The sequence below is a fragment of the Desmodus rotundus genome, chromosome 1, assembly GCF_022682495.2.
Source record: "Desmodus rotundus isolate HL8 chromosome 1, HLdesRot8A.1, whole genome shotgun sequence".
Taxonomy (NCBI): Eukaryota; Metazoa; Chordata; class Mammalia; order Chiroptera; family Phyllostomidae; genus Desmodus; species Desmodus rotundus.
Genome location: NC_071387.1, coordinates 192,830,421 through 192,841,378, shown reverse-complemented (window position 1 = coordinate 192,841,378; position 10,958 = coordinate 192,830,421). Strand labels below are relative to the sequence as shown.

The 10,958-nt window shown below is 36.9% G+C and overlaps 1 non-coding gene across 1 annotated transcript; it reads right to left on the bottom strand.

The window, feature by feature from the left end:
* Positions 1-9,306: 9,306 nt before the first annotated feature.
* LOC112321195 (small nucleolar SNORD12/SNORD106) lies at positions 9,307-9,398 on the bottom strand. The gene has a single exon (XR_002976490.2). It is a non-coding gene; the product is annotated as a small nucleolar SNORD12/SNORD106 (small nucleolar RNA).
* Positions 9,399-10,958: the final 1,560 nt, after the last annotated feature.

The following is a 10,958-nucleotide window of genomic DNA, read 5'->3' as shown; positions in this document are numbered from 1 at the left end:
TTAAACTATAAAAATCCTAGAAGAAAACATAGGGAGTAAAATCTCCAGCATTTCTTGTAGTGACATTCTTCTTCTGTCTCCTTGGACAAGGAAAACAAAAGAAAAAAAATAAACAAATGGGACTACATCAAACTAAAAAGTTTTGCATAGCAAAGGAAACCATCAACACCATGAAAAGTCAAGCCACTGAATAAGAGAACATATTTGTCAATACATCTGATAAGGGATTAATATTCAAAATATATAAGAACCATATACAACTTAACACCAGGAAAACAAGTAATCCAATTAAGAAATGAGCAGAGAACCTAAGTAGACAATTCTCCAAAGAGGTCATACAAATGGCCCATAGACATATGAAAACATTCCCAATGTCACTAATTGAAAACCACAATGAGATGTCACCTCACACCTGTCAGACTGGCTATCATCAATAAATCAATAAAAAACAAGTGTTACTGAGATTGTGAAGAAAAAAGAACTGTCATGCAGACTGGCTCAGCTATTATAGAAAACAGTGTGGAGTTTCCTCAAAAAAGTAAAAATCAAACCATTTTATGACCCAGCAGTTCCACTTCTATATATATATCTGAAGAAACCAAAACACTAATTAGAAGGAATATATCTATATCTGAAGTGTTATTCACAATAGCCAGGAAATGGAAGCAATCTGTTTCCATCAGTAGATGAGTAGTTAAAAAATTGTCAGAACATTTACACAATGGAATATTACTCGGCCAAACACCAAATGGAATCTTACCATTTGAGACAGCATGGATGGACATAGAAGGTATTATGCTAAGTGAAATAAGTCAGTCAGAGAACCACAAACACTATATGATTTGACTTATACATGGAATCTAAAGTACAACAAAAATGAACAGAACAGAAACAGACTCGTAGATACAGAGAACACACTGATGGTTTCCAGGGGAGTGGTGGGAGACTGGGTGAAAATGGTGAAGAGATTGAGAAGTGCAGACTGATAGTTACAAAATAATCAGGGGGGTGTGAAGTACACAATAAAAAATGTAGTCAATAATGTTGCAATACATATGCATGGTGCCTGGTGGGGCAATATTGAAAGGAACACTTTGTAAAGTATATGATTGTCTAACCACTAAACTAACCCAAAATAATAATAAACGTTAACTGTAATTGAAAGATAAAGAATCCTGATACCTCTTGCCATTCACAGAAGTATCGGAAAGCAGTAAATAGTACAGACTTTGGTGTCTCCAAATTTTGGTTCAAATACAAGTCAGTCATTCTCTCGCATTGTGACTTCAGCATTGGTGAACCACATAGTACAAACTCAAATGCCTGCAGGGAGCAGAGAGGTTACAACTGAGCACATATGATATCAGACAGCAGAGAATGGGAGAAAATAACAAACCCAGTAGTGTGGCCACATCACCTGCAATTTTTTAAACCCCTGCAGCAAAATAGCACTTAGAATAAAATTCACCCCAAAGACCAGTTCGTGATTTCTGAGCCTCAACTCTCTGTGCTTCATTTTCCTCATCTGTAACATTTCAATCACATTTCCTAGAAATGTCGTCAAGCTTAAATGATGTGATGTGCGTAGAGGATAGCTCACAGTAAATGATACTTCTAAATTCTAAGCATTTCATTCTCTTGTTATCACACTCTCCCTCCACATGCTGAGAGCTCTAGCCTAGGCCTCTGTCCTGAGCTCAAGATTGTAGAAGGTCCACTAGGCTCTCAGGTTGGGGTGGCAAGAACCATGCCTGTCATACAACTCAGCCATACCTACTCCAGGTCATGACATCAAGTTTCTACAGAATGTCTCAATCTTAACATATCCAACTGCCTCTTTGATGCCCTCTCTTAACGGCCCGTAGGGGCTGCATGCACAGACTCAAGGTCTGTTATATAACCAGTGATAGTCTATGTCAGCACCCAGCAGCTTCCCGTGCACTTAGTATGTAAGGGATTTGGACTTTCCGCCGTGCGACTTGGAGCTTGGAGTGCACATGGATCGCCCTATCCTGGAATAAAGGCATGTCAGACATCCCAACTGCTCTGCACGTTTTCTTCCAGCTGCCAGAAACCCATGTGAGCCTTCCCTGCCTTGAATGGTGCAGGACAGCATCTCAAATGCATGTTCAAAGCCAAAATCATTCACTACTAAACCCACACTGCCACCACCAGATTTGCCGTTTCTTTCTGCATACCCTCTCACCCTCTTGCATCTTCTCTTCACAAGCTTGTTTAACATCTGTGAACCATTTTCATCTGCCCAGGTGCCCAACCTAAAAGTTTGGAAGGCAAAACATTCATCTTTCATTCCTCACCCATATCCAGACTGTCACCAAGCCCTGTGTCTTTTGCTCTGAAATTCACCCTGCCACTAGTTTGTCTTCATTATGTCTCATCATTTAACTGATCTCTCCATTTCCAGATTTGCTTCTCTCCAAACCATCTCCATAGGGGATGTATTGTTCTGCTGAAACCACATTGGTGGGCTCCTTGTCCTGCAGGCCACTGTTCAAATTCCCAGGCAGTACAAGAAGCCTTCAGCAGCCTGGATCCTGATTTTCCACTCAGGACACCCTTTCCGGACTTCACTCTTCAAAGCTCTGGAATTGTCAGATTAACTGTGGCTTCCTTGCACCTCTGTTTTTGCATACCTACTCGCCATTTTTTTACTTTAGAAGATACACATAATAGTTGTGAAAATCATAATGAGTGCAGAATACTCATTGTTCTCCATGACTCTGTACCTTTCTTCCTTTTCAGTCCTTCTTGTCTCCCGTGATAAACATGCTCAATGTCATCATCCCTTTGAAGCATTCTCTAACACCACCCCCAACTCTCCCCTTCCCACACAGGTATCAAGCAGTTAATTGTGCTCTATACACCCTCATTCTTACATGTTGCGCATGTTCACACTGCATTTTTGTCTGTTGTTATATACACACTGTAACAAAAAGACAAGTATCATCTCATCCCTGAAAGGGTCAAGCCAGTTTCCTGGCCCACCAGACTGCTCATGACCCAGACAGGCCAGTTTTCCAACCTGCTGGACTCAGTTATCCTGACTCACTTGGTAGCCTGAGGCTCCATCCGAACTCTCTCCCAGCTCACACAATAGACATCTGGTGCCAGACATAATGGCTGATGGTCAGACTCACTCTCCTGTACCTGGGAACAGCACGGCCCTTTACCTAACCCACTGTCCCCACTCACATCCTAGAACCCTGAGGCACCCTCCCAGAAGAACAAGAGACTAACTGCTTCCTCATTCCCCCCACAAGCCCCACACTTTTTCTTTTTAAAACCCCATTCTTGCCTCCCTTGGGGGCTGCAGTCAGTCCAGACTCAGCCCAACTATAAGCTCAGCATCAAATAAAAGCACTTGGATCAGATCATCTGGCTCCTCCCGCCTCTATCTCTCTTGCATCTCTAACTAACAATACCCTCAAATAACCTTTGTTTATAATTTAGTTTGTACTCTTTCCATTTGTCTCCATATTTATTAAAATATACATATCTAAATTTAATTAACTATATATAAATATATTTGTAATTTTAGTTTATTAAAATTGGATCGTACATATTTTTCATCTTGCTTTTCTCAGTTAATATGCTATAAATATCTTTTCTAAGGAGTACATATATTTCAATATATTTAATGACCATCTAGTATTTTATAATATGGATGAAGCATAATTTAATATAGGTATATTGATGTCCATGTATTAACAGACATCTCACTTCTATCCAGCTTTTGGTATTAAACAGCAATATTAAACAACTTTAAAAAACAAAAGATACTGATGGTTTTCTTAGTAAACATATGTTGCAATAACAAATCAACTCTAAACGTTAGTCGTAGGTCAAACGTTTATTTCTTGTGCCTGCTATGTGAGCCTCACAGGTCCATGGGAAAGAAAGCCCTGGCACGCATCATGTTGTCAATTTAAAGGCTGAGGTCAGAAGTGATATTCTGATTACAACTCACTGGCCAGAATTGTTCCAACCATACAGAAACTGGGAAGTGAGGTATTACAAATAGCCGGGTCACTAATAACAAATATATAGACACAAAGATTGTGTATTGTGTATTTTCCTTTGTAGCTAGAAAATCAGTACGGTGGGTAGTTTTGTGTAAAAGAAAGAATCGCATGGGTGTTCGCATTGTGGTGAGTTATTGAGTTTCTTTTATGTTTTGTTCCTTATGTGTGTTGCATTTCAATAGAACTATTACCAAAGTAAAATAAAAGGAAACACACGTACAAAAAACATCACACTGATGGGTCAGACTCGCCGAGAAGGTAGAAAGAAAAAGGAGTTTTAGCAAAAGAAAAAGCTGTTGGTTTTAAAGAGGAGAGCTTCTTCTTAACCATTCAGTATAATTTTCTTTGGAATTAAATATCTATTTGCAGCAAGAATCTCTTTAGTTCCACTTAACAGAAATGCAACTCCAGCTACTGAATCATTAAAACGTAGCCATTGTTCCACATTTTGGCTCTGCTAGAAGGCACGTGCTCCAGCTCTGCTGTGAGTGATTTGCTGTTCATTTCTCTCTCTCACCTCTCGTTGTGTATGAGTTTCCTTTATATCTACAGTACCTCCCAAGATGGTAGGAAAGGTGAATTTTGGAAGATTTAGAGATAATGGTTCTTACAATACCTAATTTCATAGGAGAAAATTTGATCTATCCCAAAGCCTATACGGATTCTCTAAAAAAAGATGACCTAAATTGACTTAGTTGGGCTACACGGGGACCCGTGTGATAAACGCACCTGAATGACATGGCTTTAGAGAAAAATGCGCCTCCCTAATTGAGAGGAGAAAGGCAGACAGATATATCATATTATAATTCCCAAAGAGCTACCATTTTAAACAGTTCTTATTTGACCACCGAGTTTCTTGAAATGTTTTATGATTCCTGTTATAAGTGTGTCCTTATCTCCCATTCTCTTGTTACTTCAGGTAATATGGTTTCTGCCTTCATCACATCTGTATATTGCCAAAGCAATCACTGCTTCCTGGTAGACAAATTCAGAGATGTTTTATTGATTATTTTATTATTTGACTCTTCCACCTTTCCTTTGTTTTCTGAAGAAAATAAACTTTCTTTTGAGTTGTCCCTCTTTATCCTCGTGCTTTTGCAGCCACCTCTCACATCTACTGCTCCTGCTTTTGCTTAAAAGCACATGTCCACAATCCCCAGGATTTGGTCGTACTTTTTCTCTTAAACCTAAGCAGGCGACCCTTTTGTCTGCAATTACTTATTGCTTGCTATGAATCAGTATAACTCCAATTTGTCCTTGCAATCTAGGTCACTTGTGTTCCTCTGAATCAACGTCAGCAAAGACCCTCTAGCATTTTGGCATACCCCTAACATAACATACACATCGCTTTACTGCCATTACATTTTGTCTCTCTTAGTTTCACATAAATTACTTTAGTGGAGGCTCTTTAAATATCTATGCCAAGATTACAGAAAAGAGTTGATACGCAACAGCTATAGCAAAAGGGGAAGGTGGGAGATTAAGACTATGTAATTTCATATGCTTGACAGACCCAAGTTCATCTGTGAACAAAGAAGCTCAGTAATCTACTGATAGAAAAGTTACAGAGCTGCAATATTTGACAAGAGTGAAGACTCTTCAAGAGCTGCTTTGAAACAAAAGCTATTCCTAAGAGGTAAAGTTGGCTCTTCTGGAGTTTCTAAATCTCTCAATGTCACAGCCTCTTTCACTTATTCACGCTACTCCAAATCTAGAGGACAAGGCAGATAGCTGGACTGACCAGAGAGATAAAATGGTCAGAGGAAGGAAGGAGATAATAAAGAACAATGTAGTGAGGATGTTTCCAAGGGAGTCAGTCATCCCAATGCAACACATTTAGAGTCAGCTTACTTAGAAAAACTGAAGCTGAGAGAGACTGAAGGAGAATACTGGACATGTTAATGAAGTAAAGATGTTGTGTAATAGACAGAAGGAAAAAAAAGACAACAAAATTTCCCTTTCCTTTACCATTACATTTCTGTAATTTTATTTTATTTTTTTGCAGTTTGATGCAAACAAACTACAGTAAACTATAGGCAAGCCTAGAGAACAAAGGAGAGGTGCATTCTTTCATAGGGCAAAGGAGGAAGTTGAGAAGGGTTGTTTTGAAAAAAATTCATTGGAGGAAAATGAAGGTTTGAAGTGGTGGCAGATTTCCTGTGGTTGCAAGCCAGGGCAGCTTCCTGTTGCTGGGGCGAGAGCACACTCTCCTTCCTTCTGCTCACTATGTAAGTTGCAATGAGTGGTAGTGTCCAAGAGCTCTCTCTTCCTGGCTCCCCATAGCCATTTTGAATGATGCTTCCCTAACACAGTTTCACATGGTTATATATATTTTTTATCCTCATCCTAGTATACTTACTGATTTTAGAGAGAGGGGGAAGGGAAGGAGTGAGAAGGGGAGAAACATCTATGCTAGGGGAAAATGTCAAACAGTTGCCTCTACCAAATGCCCAAGGCTGGGACTCAACACATTGCTCAGGCATGTGCCCTGAGCAAGAATCAAACCAGCCACCTTTTAGTTTACGGAACGATGCTCCGACCAACTGGGCCACACTGATGAGGGCAAAGGATACCTTCATTTTTAAGGTTTTTTGAAATGTTATTTAAATTATCAACTCTATATGTAAAATAAACATTCTTGTGTGAAATGAAGAACAAATTATTTTATTGGTATATTTATAAAATTATTTATATTTTCATAAATTTATAGGGGGCTCATAAATACGTTACCTAGTTAAATAATTGATGATGCTATATAGGCTATATATTAGGGTTTTTAGCATTCTAACTTTATATTTTGTTATGAGATCTTAACAATTATGATCTGATAAAAATGTATGTAAATTACAAGAAGTAAATTCATTTGTTCCTGATGATGATAATTATACTTTATGAGAATAGAAAAACAGTGTTTTACTACTGCTCAAGCTTTTAAAACAGCTAAATTAAATTAAAATTTTGTTTATACCATGTTAGAAAATATTAATTTTATTTCTAAATACACTCTGTATTATGTCTCACTTCACTTGTCTGTTAATTATTTTAAAATGAAAAAGAAAAAAAGCACCACTGAATGAAAGAAATCAATCTAGCCCTGGCCAGTATAGCTCAGTGGATTGAGCATGGGCCTGTGAACCAAAGGGTCACCAGTTCAAATCCCAGTCTGGGCACATTACTGGGTTGTGGGCCAGGTCCCTGGTGGGGGATATGGGAGAGACAATCACACATTGATGTTTCTTTCTCTCTCTTTCCCCTTCCTTTCCCCTCTCTCTAAAAATAAATAAATTAATTAATTAAAAAATATTTAAAAAAACCAGAAATCAATCTAATAGTCTGAGAAAGCTTAGCACTTTGTTGTGTGTTCTGTTCTCTTTTGCTGGCTCCACCTCCTGGAGGCCACATGAATGCCTGGTGTCTGCAATGCCTTGTCCTCAGCAGCCCTGCTCTGCTCCTGTAGACGCACGCCTATCACAACTTCTATAGAGTCACTCCATCTCCTATGCAGTTTTCCTCTTTTCCTGCTGCCTTCTGTTGTTGCCAGCATTACTGTCTGTTCCAAAGAACCCAGACTTTTCAAGATGTGCCCCAAATAGTACAGCTTCAGTTTTGTCATTTTTGCCTCCAGCGATGATTCAGGTTTTATTTGCTCTTAAGTCCTGCTTGTTCATTTTCCTGCTGATCCAGGGTATTTGTAGGACTCTCCTCTAACACTATTTTTCAAATGAGTCATTTTTTAAAGATTTTATTTATTTATTTTTAGAGAGAGGGGAAGGCAAAGAGAAAGAGAAGGGGAAAATGTTGATGTGAGAAGGAAACATCTGTAGGTTGCCTCTCATATCTGTGCCAATGGGACCAAACCTGCAACAGGGGCATGAGGCCTGACCAGGAATCAGACTGGCAATGTTTTGCTTTGCAGGATAACGCACAACCAACTGAGCCACATGGTCAAGGCATGAACCAATTTTTTTTCCTTACAGCCTTCTTCACTTTTCAACTTGTGCATCCACATAGTAATTCGGTGTCTCATGACGCATCTTTCCTCTTAGTGATCTTTCCTGAACGGAGTCTCAGCCTTCTGTTGATTTAGTCATTACCTTCTCCCTCTGAATTACTGATTGAACCAAAGTAAGCAACATCTTTAACAATTTCATTGTCTTTATTGTCTACGTTAAAGTTGTGTATTCTTCTATAGTCATAATTTTTGTAACTTCTCAATGTAGCATTTTTTTTCCTTGGGAATTCTGGAAATTTTGTTTGAATCCTCAATTATATAATTACTTCAGGGCCTGTTTGATAAGTACATATAATTTAACAATTATATATAATAATTATCTAGAGGATTCAAAAGTGACACTGAACTGTTATTTCTTTTATTTTTTGTGAACGAAGTTAAATCTTCACAACTGGGCTGTCATCTCTAACTCCAGTGATCACAAGGCTCCATTTCAGCTTCTAGGAAGTTGGTACTTCCTGCTAAATGATAATTTAAGCCTATAGTTTTAAATCTGTTTTCTTTTCAATCTGTTTATCTTAATTAGCTTGAGACAACTGAAGTAAAACTACATATCCTCAACCTTATCTTAAATGAAAACCAAAATCAAGCAAAGAAACAAAATCGCTGAAGTTGCATGTCAATAACATCTTAGTGTATTTAATCAGAGGTACAAGGAGAGACTATTATTATTTAATTTTCAAAAATGAATGCATAGTTTTATATAAAATTCTTATGGAGAACTTCCATAACTTTAAAACACATTTTTCTATGGAGTTATGAACTTTGGTTCATAAACTATCATATGATCTCACCTTTAAGTGGAACCTAATCAACAAAACAAACAAGCAAGCAAAATATAACCAGAGACATTGAAATTAAGAACAAATGGACAGTAACAAGATGGGAGGTGGGAGGGGAAAATGGGGGGGAAGGGAAGAAGGGTTTTTAGGAACAACTATAAAGGACACATGGACAAAACCAAGAGAGGTGGAATCAGGGGAGGGAGGTGGGGATGGCTGGGGTGGGGGGGTGTGGGGTGAGTAAATGCAGACAACTGTACTTGAACAACAATAAAATAATTACAAAAGAAAGAAAACTCATGCTGCCAAAAAAAGTGTATCTGCTAATATTACCCCGTACTCATTTGTCAGATTCTTATAATTATGACTCTAAGATGTTATATACCAATTTAATGAGATGGATTTCATCTTTATTTAATGAGAATGTTATGTAATTTTTAAATTTTGAAGTAATTTTTTTTACATTTTTTTCTATGCATCAGACAAAAACTGGCTAGTAGTTTAGTTTGATCAACAGGGTCAATCTAATGGAGAAAAAAGTTAAGTCATCACCTGCAAGAAGTAAATTTTTTAAAAGTGTGTTTTTTAAAGCTCTTTTAAAAGCAAGCTTGTGTTTTCTACACTTACGTAGTTGTTGCTTAAAAGAGGAAAACAATGTATCAGGTTGTTTCAGAGTTCAACTAAAGAAAACTATCAATCAGATGATATAGTAAGAAAAAAAACCTATCTAATTTAAGAAGAAATCACCTTCTTTTCTTTTAAATCTTTCTGCTCTTTCTTACCAGCTTTTGGCTAATTCTGAGGACTTCTCACCTCACAATTTGCAGGTGGCTTCTATTCCTGTCACAAAGAGACAAGGTAGCATTCAGCAGGACTCTGGAATACTGTTTTAAAATTAATCAGAGGCATTTTAGAATGTACAAGCCTCAATATATAACAAAAGGTACAACCTTCCTAGGTGAACATCTGAAATTATATTGGACATATTTTCCATTATTGGTTTTTCAAACTATGTATTTAAATATTTTCTCATATTCAGAAACAGTAATTAAATAAGTGTTTGAGTAATATTGTGATATATCAAATAGTGGATATAAAGGGGAAAGGTAATCATTTTTGATTATTGGAGTTCTAAGAATTCTTTCAGTTCTTTGAATCTTTAAGGAAATGGTAAATCATACTTTATGAGTCTAGGTTCATTGAAGATAAGGGAACAAGTGTGGGACTCAGACCATTGAGTCCATTTCTTTGCAAGTAGAAGAAAACTATTTCTAATAAGCCCTTTAAGTGTAGTGTCTGCTTTGCCATTATATGACCTGTGGGAGGATGTTCCTTCACTTTCTCTGACAACCCAGACACGTACCCACTAGTTCTCACCAACACATCGTTGGCCTTAATTACACTACTCTAAATTTCTTCTCATTATTCCTAACTGCTATTCCTTGAGAAGCTTTTCTTAGAAAGTTTTTGTTATTCTTATTTGCACAAGAAATAAAATTAAATAATAACTCTACATTTATTTTAAACTGTAAAATATTTTAGAATGTATTGTATTTAGATTACAACTTTAACCATTAAAAATAAGTATTCTATCAGATACATATAAAATGTACATTTTTGCAAATGTATAATGTCCCTTCTTTTGGTTACATTTCTTTAAAAAACATTGCTTCTATTCTATAATTAATCCTATTTCTTTTCCAATTCATCAATCTGAAAAATTGGAATGTCTGCAGTCTGAGTCAAGAAATCCAAAATGAATTATCAGCTTAAGAAATAACTGTAGTTTTTTTGTCTCATTTCTTACACCTTAGGAATTTTTCTTTCCATCATTTGTATAAGAACTTCTACTCTAGCATAATTTAGAAATTGCATTATACATCTAATTTTCTTTTACTTGCAGGTTATTACAAAGAGTAAAAATTATCTAAAATATTATTCTGACTGCTGTTCTGGATATAAACTCATGTTTATTCATATGTATACATATAAATATAATGAGATCCAAGTTAAATTGGTTTAAGAATCTATTCTCAATTAAATTTGGCTTGATGTCCAATTAAAAATTTAGTGTTGTCAAAGTACGCACATACCAAAAGAAAGCATGTGACCTATAGGGTT